Here is a 17134-nt window from a genome sequence, read left to right on the forward strand (position 1 = left end):
CTCAGGCCCTGGCCAGATGTGGGCAGTAGCTGTCTGCAGGCAGGCTGCAGGTGGGACTTCCCAGGCTCTGGTGCCCTGGGCGGCAGAGGGCACCGCGCGGGCTTTGACAGGAGTTGGTGGGCTTGGGTCGCATCAGGATGTCCCCATTGTGGTAGAGCCAGAGAGCCACCTGAATGAAGCCAGGTCGCCTACTTCCTGAGCCTGTCACATGTCAAGCCCTTTGCATCATTAGCTCATAGAATCCTCAACCGCCCTGCACGTGGTGGGCAATGTTCCCAACCTCATTTATAGATAAGGAAACTAAGGCTCGGAAAGGTGAAGTTGTGTGCCCAAGAGCCACGGCCAGGGGCTCAAACCCTGTCTGGTCTGTTTCCAAAGTTATGCCCCTGGAGAGATCTCAGAAGTCAGGCCGAGAAGTCAGGAGGGGCTTTTCTTCTGTGGGTCCCTGTCTGGTTGCTGCTTCAGCCCGAGATGGTGGATTCTGGATGCAAAGGGGTGGGGGCGGTCGTTTTGTCCGCCCTGCCCCCCTCACCCTGGGCTCATCTGTCAACTTTGGGAGAAGTTGAGTCAACAAGGTTTTGTTAGGAGCAGGCCTGGTGGTGCTGTGCTGGCCTGGGCTATTTTTAAAGGCCTTTGGAGACATGGAACAGTTTTGATCAGAGAGAGCCCAGAGTACTTCGCTCCATAGAGGCCTTATTAGGTGTGGGCTGGGGAAGGTGCTGGTGGGTTCTTTTGCCTCCTGTCTGTCTCCCTTGCTGATGCTTGGTGGTGCTGGCTCGTAGTAGGCCCACAGATATTTGTTGAGGAAAAGTCTCCCAGCAGGAAAAGCAGAGAAAGTCTCCAGCTTGTTCTTAGGCCCCAGATGGGCTTCCTTCTGATGGGGACTGGAGCCATCTGTTCTCTGTTGCGGGGGTTCCGTGTGTGGGGTCAAGAGATGAGCACTTAGCAATCAGATGGCAGAGTCTCCTGGAGAACTTGTTAAATGCCAAGTACATGGGTTGTTTTGCTCTTGGATTTCTTACTCCTGAGGTCTGGGCTGGGTCCAGAGCCTTGCATCCTTGATACGTGTTACCATGCAGGTCTCAGTTCCCGGGAGCCCCAGTTGAAGACCTGCTCTGGTTCTGGGGGTCCCGGCATGTGTAAGTGTCACCTGGGGGCTTATGCCACCTCGGGGTAGCACAGATGGCTGCAGGGCCCAGAGGGGAGCCCAGATGTTCACACCTGAGTCATGGCAGCTGCCACCCCTGGTGGTGAATCTCCTGCTCCCTGGGAAAGACTGTCCTGGTGGGGTGTTTGTGTGAGAGAAAGAGAAAGCAGGAGAAGGTCTAAGACACATCAGATGCAGCCTCGCTAAAACCCTCTGTCTTTCGGGCTGAATACTGCAGAGGAGATAGTTTTCCTCCTCTGCAGATAAGATTTGGTAAACCACCATGCCCCGTAGTGCCATCCTCACCCTTCCTGGCACAGCTCACACCCAGAAGCACAGGAGGTTCGAGACTGATGGGAGCCCCTGCCCAGCCGGGACTCAGAGAGCATAGTCAGTGTGGCCGGCAGCCCAGTTTCTTGGAGGTCTGGCCCACTTTCTCCCAGCTTGTTGGTGAGGCCGTGGTCAATCCTGTGTGCCCCGGCAGTGGGACAGTCCAGCCCCTCACTTAGTGACCCTCAGCTTCCTCATCTGCAAAATGGGTATGCTCATGGTACTTGGCTTCCTGGGGGATGGAAGGCATCACCAGAATAATTCCCTTATAGCCTAATATGTGGATCCTTTGATAAAGGGCCCTCCTGGATGCATGACGACAAACAGCTGCCAAGGGTGTCAGGCTGCGTGTGAGCGATCGTTATAATGTCGCTTTTGGGTACACGATTCAGCTTCCTCTTGAATTGATCTTAAATACATCTCGTGGGCAGAGTTCATCTGTCCACAGAGGAGTCCTCCCATGGCCCTGGACTTTGTGGCTTGCACACAGGAGGCGGAGAAAGGTGGGAGCTTGGGCTTGCCCGAATCTTCGCAGATGCTTGTTTTACCTGCAGTGGTCTCCCCGCACCCCCCACTTGTTAATTTTGGGTCTGCGCCCGCTTGCTGTTCATTGAGTGCTCACTCTGTACTGGGTGCAGACATTGGAACGGGAGGGAGGGAGATGGAACTCTTGCCTTCAGATGGAAACCAGCCAGATGCTCCAAAAAAACCAAGCCGATGGGGCTCGAGCCGTTTGTTGTGGTCTGAGCTGCATTGGCTTAAAGCTCCTGGGCTCCAGCCAGGCAGCCCCAAGAAGCAGACACCTCCACCCTGCCTCCCTTCCTTATCCTCTCCCTCGGGGTGCTCACGGCACTCCCCAGGGACCCTCTGCCCAGGACTCGGAGGAGGTCACCCGTTCCCTGTCCCTCTTGGCCAGCCTAGGCTCTGCCTTGACCTTGCTAGCCAACCTTGAGTCTCCATAGCCTTTTTCCTGATGCCCAGGATGGTGCCTGGTGCATGGCAGCTCGTGCAGGGGAGGAGCACCCAGATGGGAAGTCCGGGTGGCTGGCAGCCGATGCCTCTGCCACCCAGAGCCGAGAAGGGGACCCTCGTTCACGATCAGGAGTCTGTGCTTAAGAGAGGCCTGGGTGTCACTAGTTGGGTTCTTGTGACTCTGGCTTTGGGAAGGATCACACAAAGGTCCCTTCCTGTAAGATAAGGAATATTCTCTGATGATCACTGCCCCCACACGGTACTGCTCGACCAGAGGGGGCAAGGCATTGCCGTGGGGGGAGGCAGCATCTGCTAAGAGGGCGAGACCAAGGAAGCCTGTTCCCTCTCTCTACTGTAGGTGAGACAGAGCAGCAGCAAGACAAGTTGATATTGGGGCGTTACACTAGGGTGGGCGTATGGGCAAGAAGCATTGAGCCTGCTGTTAGGAAGGAACCCAATTTCCTGGAGTAGGGGAGCTGGGTCCTCAGTCAGGCTCTGTGACCTTGGGTAAGTCGCTTACCTTCCCTGAACACCAGCTTATTCATCTGTAACGCCTGCCCATGTGACTCCCTGGATCCAAATGGGAGGATGCTTTGAGGTCCAGAGTGTGGGCCCGAAAGGAAAGGGGGGCTCTTCAGTGGCAGAGTCTCAGGGAGGATGGTAGGCCTCCAGGGCCAGATGCGCTGGGGTTCTGGCTCTTTACTTGCACAAGCCCCCTTCTCACAGAGCTTGACTTTCCTCCTATGGAAGATGGGCATCCCCGAGGCCCCAGAGTAGGATTCATGGGCGGATGAAGGGTTTAGTGTAGTACCTGGTGCTAAGGGGGCCCTTTAAGCTTCTGGTGGCACCTGGTCCTAGGATCCTCTGTCTCCTAGAGCAGGAGGGCTGAGTGGGCCCTGTAGAGAGACGTGAAGGAGGCCAGTGAGGTGCAGGGACTTGCCGGGGGTCGCAGAACCCAGGCCTCCTCCTTATACCTGTTCTGGCTCTTTCTATCTCCTCTAACTCCTTCTGTCTTCAACCCACCCCCACCCCACCCCAGAGATTCTGGCATAGTGAGATGACAGCCCTTTCTCCTGGCCACCCAGCCCCCCCCTCCTCCCAAGGCCGGAGCTCTGCAGATGATGGGCGATGGGCAGTGCAGCTGTCCACTGGGCCATCCTCACGTCACTGCTCACCAAGGGCCCCGAAAGCCATGGGATGGGATCTGCACATTTTCTGAGATGGGTGCGGGGCCATGGAAGGAAGTGGTGGAGAGAATCAGATGTGGGTTTGGAGAGTGTTCTTTTTTTTTTTTTAATTTATTTTTTATTGGTGTTCAATTTACCAACATACAGAATAACACCCAGTGCTCATCCTGTCAAGTGCCCTCCTCAGTGCCCGTCACCCATTCACCCCCACCCCCTGCCCTCCTCCCCTTCCACCACCCCTAGTTCGTTTCCCAGAATTAGGAGTCTTTATAGAATCTGTCTCCCTTTCTGATATTTCCCACACATTTCTTCTCCCTTCCCTTATATTCCCTTTCACTATTATTTATATTCCCCAAATGAATGAGAACATATAATGTTTGTCCTTCTCCGATTGACTTATTTCACTCAGCATAATACCCTCCAGTTCCATCCACGTGGAAGCAAATGGTGGGTATTTGTCGTTTCTAATGGCTGAGGAATATTCCATTGTACACATAGACCACATCTTCTTTATCCATTCATCTTTCGATGGACACCGAGGCTCCTTCCACAGTTTGGCTATTGTTGGAGAGTGTTCTTATCTATGGTCCGAGAATGGATTGGAGGAGGGGTGGTCGTCAGGGCAGGGGGGTGGTCATGGCGATGAACTGGGTGTCAGTGGGGATGATATGGAGGGCAGATTCTGGGGATATTTAGGAGGAGCATTCAGTTGGACTTGGTGTGTAGGTTTCATTCCCTTATACGTTTGAGATTATATACTTTTTATTTTCTAACTTTTTAAAACCTAACAATTGTGAATGTTTGCTCACATCATTAAGTATTCTTTTAAAACATGATTTTTAAGGGGCACCTGGTTGGCTCAGTTGGTTAAGCGTCCCACTCTTGTTCTCAGGCTCAGGTCTTGATCTCAGGGTCATGGGTTGGAGCCCTATGTTGGGCTCCATGCTGGGCATGGGGTCTACTTAGAAAAAAAAAAAAAGAGTTTAAAACATGACTTAAAAAAAATAAAAAGCATGACTTTTAAAAAATGGTATATTGTATGAATGCAACATTTTATTTGATCCCCTGCCATTGGACAGTTAGGTTGCTTTCTTAATTTTTTCCTTCCTTCCTTTCTCTTGCCTTTCTCTCCCTCTTCTTTTGCCAATATCAAGAGTGCTGTGGATGAATGTTTCTCTACTCAATCTTTGTATGAACATCTTTGTGATAAATTTTTGCACATAGCTTTTCTTGAAGATAAATTCCCCAAAATGAAGCTGTGGAGTTAAAGCCCGGAGATGTTTTAAAAAGGCTTTTGATAGAAAAATTGTTAAATCACTCTCCAGAAAGTGTATTCCCATTTCCATCTTCAGCAAAAGTAGATGAGAGAGTGCCTGTTTCCCTGCATCCTTGCCAGCACTGAGTCTTACTGCTTTTCTGGATTATTGCTGATTTTGTGGGGAAAGAAAAGAGGTGCTCACTCTTTGAGTGTTCGTTCCTTTGATTATTTTTAAACAGAATCCTAGAATCTTTGAGCTAGAGGAGACTTTGCAGGGGGTGGAGTGGGTAGGTCATTTGGTCCAGTGCCTTTATTTTACAAATGGAAAAATCGAGTGCTGGAGATGCAAAGTATCTCTCCCAAGGTTACGTGGCAAATACCAGGCAGAAACCCAGGACTGCTGGCTCCTGTTGGGGCGCTTCCCACTGTGCTATGCATGACGGGTTGGCTGTTGGGGTTGACGTAGGGCTGTCTTGCTTTTTTCTGATTTGTTTCATCCTGTCCTAAATATCTCTTGCTCTCAGGTAAGGAAAAAACCAGTATCAATTAAAAAGAGCATCCTTCTTACTGGCTTTTTGAGATGAAACACTTTGCACGTCCTGGGTGTGGTCTATTTACCAGGGCAGAGAACGTCATAAATTAATGTGCCAGGTTTCCAGGTAACTTGAAATTGGGGTCAGATTCCCAGCTGAGAGCAGGGCAGCAGAGTGTTGAGGGCTTGTGGGACAGCTTGCTATCTTCTGGCTGTGGCTCTGTCCACCCCCTCACCCCTCTGAGTTCTGGGTGTCTTATGTGTGACGTGGGGATGGACAATGGTGTGGACATGGGGATCGGCATGTAGTGAGCGCTCAGTAGATACTCTCACAGGAAAGGCTGCTTAGCTGTTGGTGTCAGGGGACAGCGGCCCTTGGCTGCTCCCCTGGGGGTCACAGGGTGACCTGTACAAGCCCTCTGCTATATTGTGAGTCAGTGCCAAAGATGACGGCCTCTGTGTCTGGCCCAGCTGGATGGTGGCAGCATCATTCTGCATTGGGCTCTTGGCTCACTGGGTCAGGGAGGGAGGATGTGCTGTGGAGTGCTGGACTTCAGGTCCCTGCGTGGACATGGCCTTGGAGGGCCAGAGAGATACCTGCCTGGGCTTCAGTCCCAGAACCATCACAGCCTGGACAGTGACCATGGGGTCACCAGTGCCCCTTGGGGCTCAGTTTCCCTCTCTGTATGATGTTCAGATTGCCAGCTGGTGGGACTTCTCTGGGGCAGCTACCCTGGGGACCTCTGGTGTCTGCTGACCTGGGATCATGGGCTGTCTAGGCCCTGGGCACAGCTCTTAGTTTCACGGGCCTCAGTGTTCTCGTCTGCGAATTGGGGCTGTTGGGGGGTGAGGTTAGGGAGCGTGGAGACATGAATTTGATGGCTCCTGAGTGATGAGGATGAATCTGTAATCAGAAGCTGTGTCTGCTGCATGTTCCCGTGAGCCCAGCCCAGCCCAGGTGTGCACGTGCCTGTCACCAGCTCCTCCCCCCAGGAATCCTGGGCGGTCCTTGCTTACAGATGAGAAACTGAGGCTCACGGGAGATCGGGGTCGGCCCGGCCACCCATGTGGTGACTGATGCAGCTGCCATTCGATCCCGGGCCAAGCGCGGGCCCTTGCAGGTGGGGGTGCCAGAGAGCCGCCTTGGAGGCATGGGGGTGATCGTGAGCAAGCGTGGGTGCCTGGTGTGGGTGTGTGGTGGGGCAGGGGCTGTGGATCACATGTGGGAGCCGTGGTTCACGGGGGCGGGCTCCGGGTGTGAGTGACGGGGTCGTGGTGTGTGTCGGGGGTGGATGAGTCTGTGCAGGCGCATGCGCATGCTGGCGTGTGTGAGGGCAGCTCTGCGCAGGTTGTACATGCAGATGTGCAAGGCGGGCGGGTGGAGGGGCACAGACAGGCCAGAAACGTGGGTCAGAAGCCGACTGCGCAGTTGCTGCCCTGGGACCAGGCGACCCTGCTGCCACTTCTCAGCCTCCTGCCCCCGCCACGGTGGTCCCTGGGAGCCCATCTATCCTGTTATTCAGGGGGAATAACAAAAGTGACAAGCCCCGTTTACCGAGCGAGTGTGCAGTGCCAAGAATCCTGAGTACAGATTTGCCGCCGTGGGGTTGCACCATAACCCTGGGACTGGGGACTGTTGTGCCCATTTTACAGGTGAAGAAAACGAGGCCCAGGCAGATTCAGAGACCGCCCAGCCCATCAGAGGCCAGGTCAGGGCTCAGGCTCAAACCCTTGTCTGCCAGAGCACGCCCCTAGCTGTGCCTGTCCGCCTCCCACAGTCTCTTATAACCTTAAAGCTGCTGAGGAGGGTAGTGAGCACCCCATCCCTGGAGGCATTCAAGCAGCTGTTGGACATCAGATTCTGGCCAGGTAGCCCAGATTCCTGGGCTGGGCTGGATGTGAGGTTGGACACTGGGTAGGATCCTTCCAGCTTCCTAGCTTCACACACGGCCCTACTGGTTCCAGATGTTTTGGCTCCTGCGAGGGATTTGGGACAGCCCTGGCCTTGGCTTCCTCCAGGAGTAGATGGCCCTGGGCCTACAGGAAGGCAGCTGGAGGACGGTTATGAGAGTCCAGGGGGCATCGGTGGGAGTGGACATCAGGGGCTGCCTCGGCCCAGCCTCTGAGGCCCTCCCAGCCTCCGCTCGTCCCAGCAGAGGCTGCAGTGTTCACCTGGTGCCCAGTGCTGTGCCCTCCTTGTGGGATCCTCCCAGCCCGTGAGCTCAGGAGCACCATCCCTGCTCCTGCGGAGTCTGCATGCTGGGGCTGGGAAGCAGCAGGCCACCGGAGAATGAGGCCATGGAGACCAGCAATGCCCCCTGGAGCCTGCCGGTGCCCTGAGGAATGTCTGGTAGAAACAGTGGGAAACCACAGGGGCAGTGTGAGGCTCAGACACAGCAACACAGGGACCTCAGGGGCCTGAGGCCTGGTAGCAGTGCCCTGGGTGACTGTAATCTCCTTGAGGGTTGGGACATGCCTGGTGAATTTGATTTTTGTGCAGTGCCTAGCCTGGAACCCCACACAGGGCACACCTGTGAACACCTATGTATAAGGCTTCACGTTTTCCAAAGTGTTTGTCCACATGTTTTGTTTTGATCTTCCTTTGACCTGGGTGGGCCCTGCTTGTGCTCCTGACCAGCAATCGGATGGGGTGGGGGTGCAGGGTGTGGTGGATCTCCAGCTGGGAGTTGGAGTCTGGGGTCCTGGTTCCAGTCTGACCTGCTGTGGCTTCTAGCTGCCCCCCTTAGGATCTCAGTGTCTCTGATGTCCTGCTGTCTCTGTGATGGGGTATCACCTTGGCTTAGCCTGAGAGTGTCCTGAGGAGCCCACCTGGGGGGCACTGCGCCCCACCTAGCGAGCCCATGCTGGGGGCACCCAGGAAGCAGAGCAGGGCAGCCACTGGCTCTGGCATCCTGGTCTCCTACGGCGGCGGCAGGAAGCTGCTGGGGCGTCCAGGCCACTGCGCTCGGATTCCCTGGCAGGGGAGCGGGAGGAGGGTGGGAGGAATGTGGCTTTGAGGAATGTTTAACCCAAAGCAGAAATAGCACTCTGCTTTTTTTATTTTAGGCTTGGGTTTTCAGCTAGGAAGTGGGCTCAGAGTGCCATCCTCTCTCTCTCTCCCTCCTCGCTCGATCCGTCTCCAGCCTCCCCAGCTCCCCCACTGCTCTGGCCTTTTGGGGACAGAAGGTGGCCTCTTTTTTTTCTTTTTTTTTTAAACCAAGAAGCTGCTGTGAGAACCAGGAAGGGCCCCGGATGTGGTGGCAGATGGAGCTGGGTTCTGATCCCTAGTTCTCCCTGTCCCTGTCTTGTGGCCACTTCCTACCCTGAGCCTCTGCTTTGTTGTCTGTGGAACCAGGGGGCTGGGTGACACAAGCAGAGAGGGCTTGTCGCCATGTCAAGTGCTCCTGCTCAGGGAGCCGCCAGGCCTGGGTGTGAACCCCGGCTCCTCTCCTGAGCTCTAGGACCCTGGCCCAGCTCTTTCCCTTGAGCCTCCTCACTTCACCTGTAAAATGGGCACATGACAGCAATCCCGGCTCCCAGGACAGTGGCTGCAATTAGTGTGAAAATATTGCCCGAAGGGCCTGGCAGGCCCAAGCTCCTGTACCCCTCGTCTGCACCGGTGGCCTCGCACATAAAATGGGCACATGCCTCTAGCAGGCTTGCTGGCAGGTTGAACGAGGGTCTGGGTCCTGGGTGAGGGCAGCTCGGAAGCGCTTGGTCCTCTCTGCTGCGTGTGTGCTCAGCCCACGCCAACACCCCGGAGGCCTTCCTGTAGGAGGTACCCAGGGACCAGCCAGCGTCCCTCCCCAGACCGGGTGGCAAGGACATGTTCGAAGATCATTGGGCTGTGAGCACCGTGAAGACAGACTTGTCTGGCTGCATGGGTCACTCTGCCCCCCCAGCTCCTAGAACAGGGCCTGGAACTAACCAACGAGCAAATACGAAAAGGAACAAGCTGGCAAGCAAGCAGAGCTGTCACCCATCTCGGGTCTGTGGTCTCTGCTCCTGTCCTGCCCCATCCTACCTCCCAGACTGGAGTTGGGGCTGGGACTGGGGCTGGGGGGCCTGCCCATCTGGGGGGTGGCTGCATCCTGAGAAGTCAGGCTAGGCCCCAGCAAGCCAGGCCTGGCAAGGACCTGGGTCCCTCTCACCTTTGGGGGCTGGGGACATGAGGAGGGGTCCAGCTAGCCAGCACGGCCTCTCCCTCCAGCAGCCCCCCACCCCGCCCTGTGCTCCTGTCTCTTTGTAGGAACTGAGACATTCCTGTTCAAAGGCAGGAGATGGGGCTATTTTTGGCATCGTGGGGGGAAAAGAGAATGCTTCCCTTCTGTTCAGAAGTCTCTGGCATGTGTGCTGGGCAGACGAGGCCCTCGACAGGGCTCAAAGCCTGAGCCGCCTGGGCCTCTGCCCCCTGCACCCCCATCCCCGGCCCCAGGGTCCCCGTACCCTGTCTGAGGCTCGGCAGCCTGCAGCCTGTTGAGTGATGGTGATTATTTCCCGACTACCCATGATGAGGCCCTTGCTGGGCCTGAGCAGAACATGATCTTAATTAAAACTAACAGCAGCCCTCACAATAAAGGAGAGGAGCCTGCTGGCCACTCTTACCTCGATAAGTGTGTCCTTGGCTCAGGCTCTGTGTTGCTGGGGGTGCTTGTGGGAAGGGGGCCCCCACCAGCTAGGGGCGAGTGGCTGGAGACCCCGGGTGCCTGTGTGGGGTCACTTTGGCCAAGGGTGTTCCCAGAGCCCAGCTTGGGGCCTGGCCCATATGCTCAGAAATTACTTATTGGGGGAATGAAGGGGTAAAAACTATCCTGTTTGTCTGCCCATCCTTCTTTCTTTTCTTTTCTCTTTACTTTTTTCCTTTCTTTCAAGAGAGGGAGAGAGGGAGACAGGGAAGGGGAAGAGAGAGAGAGAAAGAGAGGAGTGCCATCATGGTAAACACATTGATTAGCCAGGAGGAATAACCTCGAGTTCTAGGAAGTAAAAACACATGCATCTCCTTCCTCGCCTAAAACAAGCATGACACACACGCATTCTCCAAGAACAGATATGCATTGAGCATCTACTACGTACCAGATGCTCTTTTATGGCCAAGGCTTAGGCAGATACAGATCCTGCCCCACAGGGCCCCCCACCACTGAGAAAAGACAAAATCGGAGAATTCAGGCAGGCAGAAGGACGAGGACAGAGCCACTCCTCCTGCTGTCCAGGCTCTACCTCTATCTGTAGCCATGGTAGGCTTTATCCTCAATCTCCTGATGAGGAAACCGAGTCTCAGATTAACTGACGTGGCCAGTGTCACACAGCTGGAACGTGGGAGAGCTGGGATTGGAACCTGTTGGACTGTGGATGTGGGTCGTTTGGCCAGAGCAGGTTAATAGATGAGCAGATATTGAGAACCTTTGCTTCCCAGCCCCAGTGGCCCTTAGCTGGGGGAGTCAGAGAAGCCAAAGATTCAGTGCCTCTTTGAGGGCCCCAGATGATACAGTTCAGGAGTCAGGCAGGAAAGTGACTCCCAGAATGCATTTGTGTGATACTTGAAATGCTGTACCTCTCCCGCAAGTCCTGGAGTCCACGGGCCCTGGTCCTGGTCCCAGCCTCACTGCAGACCGACGTTGGTCCGTGGGCAGGTGGCTCCACCTCTCAGTCCACAGTCCCGTGATCTGTAGAAGGGGGATACTGAGTCCCTGTCTCACAGCATTTATGAACAATGGAGCCGAATGCAAAGCTTGTGGAAATATTTGAGCTGGAACCCAAGATTTGAACGACACCTTGTTTGCCGTGGCTTCCTGGGACTCTGCCCCCACTCCCTGGGGTGACAGTCTTCTGCCCTCAGAAGCTCTGGGGAGGGCACCTTTGGGGAGCCCCTGGACTCCTCCAGCACGTGGCCCTGCTCCAGGGACCAAGCACGTTCACCTCCCTGTGAGCCAGTGGCAGTGAACACCCTGACCCCATCTGTCAGACGAGAAAACTGAGACAAGACGCCAGTCACGCTTTATCTGGTAAATTCAGAGGTGGGAGGGTCTTGAGGTCCGGGAGAAAGACAAGGGTCACCTGAGGACTGCTGCTCCCTGCTGGACGGTGCACTCACACCCTGTGCACCCAGAGCCTGGCCCACTGCAGGTGCTCAGTGAGTGCTTGCCGCGGCCCATGGGGCTCTGTGGGTGGCCCCCTCCCTGCGGACCACCGTCCGCAGGCCAGAGCCTGCTTGAGCACAGCCTTCGGAGTTGGAGGGACCTGGCTGCCCCCTCCACTCCTCACCACTGACTGTGACCCCAGACGAGTGCCTTTACCTCTCTGAGGCCTCATCTCACCAACGAGATGGGCTGGCGGAGACCTCCACCTGTCAGCACAGCGTGTGGGGCTCAGGGGTCCTGAGGGTCAGGAGGGAGCAGGGGCATTTGACTCAGGATCTGAGCAGCCCTGAGCAGCAACCTCACCTCGAGCCCCTTGAGGGCTTGATTCCTCTCTGTGTCCTAGGACATTTCCCATCAGCCTCTCTGCCTGGCCCTGCCAGCTGCATCTCCTGCTACTGCCCTCGTGGCAGTGAGACTCCTGACGTCTTACTCTAATATCCTGGCTGTCATCGGGATAGCCTGAGTCTCTGTGTCACTTGTCACACACTGGGCTCAGTGCTGTTGGCCTGGATCCTCTTGTTGGCTCCCATGGCCTCTCTGTGAGAGGGAGGGAAGACCAAGGCTCAGAGAGGGGAGTACATTGGCTGGGGTCACACAGCAGCTAGGTAGTGGGTGACCTGTCCCTACAAAGGCCTGGTGGTGGGAGAGAGCCCAGCTTCTAGGGCTACAGGCAGGTCAGCCAGAGTGGGAGCACTGGCGGGGGGCGGGGGGTGGGCAGGTGGCTGAGCTCAGGCGGGAGCTGTGACCCCTGGAGCTTTGTGAGGCTTTACAAATCCTGTGCACAAAGGGCGGGGTGCAGGGCTGGCCTGGTAGCGGCTCGCAGGTCTGGTGGAGGTGGGTGTGCTGGAGGTGGGTGTGCAGATGGCAGTCCGAGGCCTGCGAGGCCCTGCAGGGGGTCAGGTCCTCAGGTCCGTGTGAGTGCGGCAGGAAAGTTCCTGCAAACTGTGGGGGCCCTGGCCAGTGTGGGTGGTGGGTGGAAATCGTGCAGAAGAGGGGGCCCAGGGTGGGGGCAGGTGTCAGGGCCAGGCTCTGGGGAACTCGCTCCTTCTGGCTCAGCTCGAGGGGCGTCTGCAGCACCCCGCTCGGCACAGAGGGCCCGGGAACTCTGGGCAGGAAGCCAGGTGCCTTTCAGATGAGCTCAGGCCAGCTCCCTGCAGCTGGGCATTTATGGAAGACAGGCGTGGGGCATGCGGAGGCCCGGCTGGCTCCCTCCCTGCTCAGGATGAGGCCCGGAGCCGGTCAGCAGCGCTGGGCACATGGCGCCCCGGTGCGTGGGCTTCTGTCTGACCCCAAGGGCTCCTTCTTGCAGATGAGCCTGCCGCCCACCCCCCCAGCCAAGGGCACCTCACACCCAAGTGCAGCACCTGGCCCAGGTTGTCTGGCCTACCCTCCTGTTTCCACACTACCCCTGGGGTCCCTGGCCATTGGCTAGCTGCCTGCAGGTCACTTTGTGGGGTGCGGGAGCTGGGGACTGGAGCTCTCTGCACCCTCTGGAGGGAAGAAGCTGCACAGCCAGGGTGGACAGCCCAGTCCCTGGCCCCCATGGGGACGTCCATGCGTCACTCAGCTCGTGTCGTCTGACTGCAGCCTCCCTGGCTCTGCTGGGAAGGGATTTGGGGCTCAGGGCACCTGTGCCACGTGGAGGCCAGGGAAGTGCGGGTGTCTGCTCCCAGCCCCCTGGGAGGCAAGCTCCCAAGCATTTGAATCCCTTGTCTCCCCACCTCTGGGTGTGTGGCACTTCACAGTCAATGCTGCTGGTAACGTTCTGCGGGAGGAGTCACGTCCCCTTTCAGAGACAGGGAAGGTGACCGGTTGGCCGCAGGGGAGTAGCAGGCCCCTGGAATCCGGGTCCCAAGAGCCTACCCTGCTATGCTGCCTTCCCTTAGGGAACTGTGGTTCCTGGAGGTGGGGGTGCCTGCCAGGATGGGAGAGCATCTGTAGCAGCTGCCCTGCTGCCTTCTCTGAGCTTTGCACCAAATTAGGGATGTTGGCAGCTGCTAGACTGCCAACTAGATTGTGGGGGGGGGGACATGGGGGGGTGACAGGTGCCCGGGAGAGGGGGTCCTGTGGGGGACACCCAGCTGGCCTGGAATGTGGGGGTGTTCCTGTGTTTTCTGCCTAGGAGAGCAGGAAGAGGGGCGTCCCCAGGAAGGGGAGGTCAGTCTGAGGTGAGAATTGCTTTGAGCCCCGTGGAGCGTGACGGGGCCCCTGGACGACTGTGAGGAGAGTGGACAGGGGCTGAGCTAGAGGCGGCCGGTTGGGGAGGACCTTGACCATGAGGCGTGTAGATGCATATGCTGCCCCAGACAGCCATGTGAGGAAGGGGCTCAGAAGACCTTAGTACTGGGAGGTTGAGCAAAGGAGAGGCCTGGGGCCTAAGGAGGGTGCTACACTTCTGGAAGCTTCTTTCTGCATTTCCGAGCACATCTTTGTCCGAGTGGTCAAAGGCGTCAGGACTAACAGGTCGTCAGACTAAATGACTGGGGCCTGCTGGCAGCCAGGCCCAAATGGCCCCACTTTCACTTTTGGTATTAATCAAACAGGCGCCTTCTTGCTGCGGTGGAGGCAGGAGGCCTCGGTGACCCCGGCGGTCAACCCAGCCTGGGTCCCTGGAGATGGAAACGGGGCCTGGATTGGCCACAGGATGGTGGCTCGAGAGGCTGGAAGGAGCGGGCCACCTGCCCTCCCTCCCGCCACCGCCAGCCGCCAGCCCCTGTGTTCCGTTCCCACCCTGTTTGAGCTGAGCTTCAATCAGGAGAGAGGTATTTTGCTTTAGGGAAATCACAATGAGACTCAACATTTATCCTGGGCTCCAGGCACTGGCTCTCTGCGTTCATTCCTGGCAGATGAGAGCTGCGCGAGGGAGGAGGCGCAGGGAGCAGCCTGGGGAGCAGGCGCTCTGTTCCTACCATTCCTGGTGGGGGTGGCGGGGGTGGGGGTACTGCTGGCGCCCTCCCCTCCCCGCCCCGCCCCCCCTCCCACCCCCCAACAGAGGGCGAATGCCAGGTTGCCCTGAGCCAGCTGGGGACAACAGGGCAGCAGGCCACAGCTGGGCCCCTCCCCACTCCCGGCCACCCGCAGGCTCCAGCCCCCCACCCCCCAGCTGCCCCAGCTTCTCAGGGAGGGGAGCGCTGGGGATGCCCAGCTCCTCTCTTCCTGGCTCTGGGCCCACTCTGGGCCTGGAGTGTTCCTTCTGCCTCTTAAGAAGCCCTACCAATGGCTCCATCTGGTAGGCGTTTATAACCCCATCCTTCAATGAGGAATCAGGCTCAGAGAGGTTAAGTAACTTGTTCAGAGTAACACAGCCTACAAATGGCCAAGAAGGGACTCTGACCCAGAGCCTCCCGCTGCCTTGGCCAGGTGGTTTTAGATATTGGTTTCCTAATGAGCCTGAGCCACCCCCTGGCCTGTAGGCAGGAGTGGGCCAGAGAAAGGTAGCCCATTTTTAAAGTTGGCCAAATCCAGTGGCAGCTGTAGAAGTAAGCAAGTGGTGAGAAACATGTTGTGGGGTGTGTCTCACATGCAGCCAAGTGGCTTGGTGATGATAGGGAATCCACGAGGGTTTACTGTCTGCCTCCTGCATACAGGACACTGGGCCGGGTGCTGGGGTGATGCCAGGGATGCCAGGATGCCTTAGCGTCCAACTGGGAAGAGGAAAATATGTGCTGTTGAGCACCTGCTGGATGCCAGACATCATGCTTTAAGTACACCCTCCTCCCGTAAGACAGATGCTGTTACTTGTCCCATTTTCAGATGAGCAAACAAAGGCTCGGAGGCCGGGAGTCATTGCTTAAGGCCACACAGCCTTCAGAGCCCTTGCCTGGAGTGCTGGCCGGGCTGACCCCAGAGCCCCTTCTGTGGGCCACTCCCTGTGCCCACTGTCCCCCTCCCTGGCCTGGTGCCGGTGGGCAGTGCCCAGTCTGACCTCTGTGTGCAGCTCATGGGAAGAGAGACTCTGTGGGGAGCGGTGATTCCCGCACGTCGGGGGTTTTCAGAAGGGCTGTGGCAGGGCAGGAGGGCTCTGTGAGAAGGGACATCCTGGTGGGGATTGGAAAGGTAGATGCGGTCACCTAGGTGAAGGAGGTGAGGACAGGTGTCCTGCGCAGAGGAGCAGCAGGTGCAAGAGCCAGGAGGCAGGGTGGAGGCGGGGGTGGTTAGAGAGGGGCTTGGAGGACCGGGGAGTCCTGGGCTGAGGACAGCCTGCCTTCCTACCTGCTGGGCCTTGAGCCCTGAGCGTGGACCCACCCAGTGTAAGCACCATGTGCATGTGCATGGACGCCTGTTTCACTTCACACCTGGATGAGGGCCCGGGGCAAAACTGGGATGCCTGAGCCTAGGAATGTTGCTCTGGTGTCAGGGCGGAGTGTGGAGCAGAGGGACCCTGTGATCCCAACCCCTTCTCCCCCCGAGGGTCTGTGGGGTCAGAGCTGCAGGACCCCCAGCCCATCTGGCTGCGGGGGGGGGAGCACACACAGCTTGTGGGCTGATGGAGACAAATATTCCCCCCCCCAAAAAACTTTTATTTTGAAAGCGAGAGAAACATTAAAATAACAGCTCAGTGAGCACCTGTGTGCCCTTCTTCTAGATTTGCCAGCAGCCAACATTTTGCTGGGCTTTGTTGCTTCTCTTTCTAAATATATGTGTGTACATTTCTGACGAAGCTGCTGGCATCCTGACCTCACCCCCAAATACTTCAGGGCACATCTCAAGTGAAAAGGGATATTCCTCCACATATCATGCCCATGCTGTTCCCACCCCTAAGAAAATCAGCAGTGAGCCCATCAGGGCATCTAATCACACCCTATGGTGCATCTTCCCCAGCGATCCGAATAATGTTTGCTGTGGCTCATCTTTAACACCAGATCCGGGACCCAATCCAGGCTCTGTGGGTTGCATTTGATGGCCTTGGCTCCTTTTCTGGAACAATCCCCTGCCTTGTTTTACCTTTTATGGCCCCGACATACTCAAGTGTCCTGGCCAATTGTCTTGTAAGATGTCCCGCCTTCTGGATTTGTCTGGTTACATCCTCATGATCAGATCCAGGTTGACTGTTTCTGGCAGGAGAACTCCATGGATACCACGTCCTCCTATGGCATCAGGTCAGGGGGGCACCTGATGTTGGGGCGTTTCACTATCGGAAAAGCCAGGTTTGATCAAGGACAGTCATCTTCATGGTCATATTTTTGTTGTGTGTTAGCTAAGATATGGGCAGCACAAGTCATTGGTAATTTTGTGGATATTGAAGCTTAGACTGAATCTGGATCAGGCAAGTAAACGAAGTAAATGAGCTGATTTAAAGAAACATCTCGAGTGAATCATCGGACTGGTGGTTAGGGAAGAATCGAGAAGGTAGTATGGGAATGGCTGGGCTCCTGGAAACCCAGACAGAATGATAAGAACGCAGGTCTCGGCATTGGGCAGATCCGGACGGTGACAGTGGCCATGGGTCCCTTCCTCAGGTCCCTGGCTCAGCTGCCTCACCTGGACAGTCAGGTTCACACTGGTCACCTCCAGGTACCTGAGCCCGATAGAGGGGCTTCAGGTAGAAGGCTGGACCCCCAGGGGGCTGCC

At 56.6% G+C, this 17134-nt stretch overlaps 1 protein-coding gene across 1 annotated transcript in view; it reads left to right on the forward strand.

The window, feature by feature from the left end:
* The window catches only part of NCS1 (neuronal calcium sensor 1), a 48559-nt gene that overhangs the window by 1584 nt on the left and 29841 nt on the right, over positions 1 to 17134 (forward strand). The gene's annotated exons all lie outside the window — the stretch shown is intronic.

Source organism: Vulpes lagopus, chromosome 12, assembly GCF_018345385.1.
Source record: "Vulpes lagopus strain Blue_001 chromosome 12, ASM1834538v1, whole genome shotgun sequence".
NCBI lineage: Eukaryota > Metazoa > Chordata > Mammalia > Carnivora > Canidae > Vulpes > Vulpes lagopus.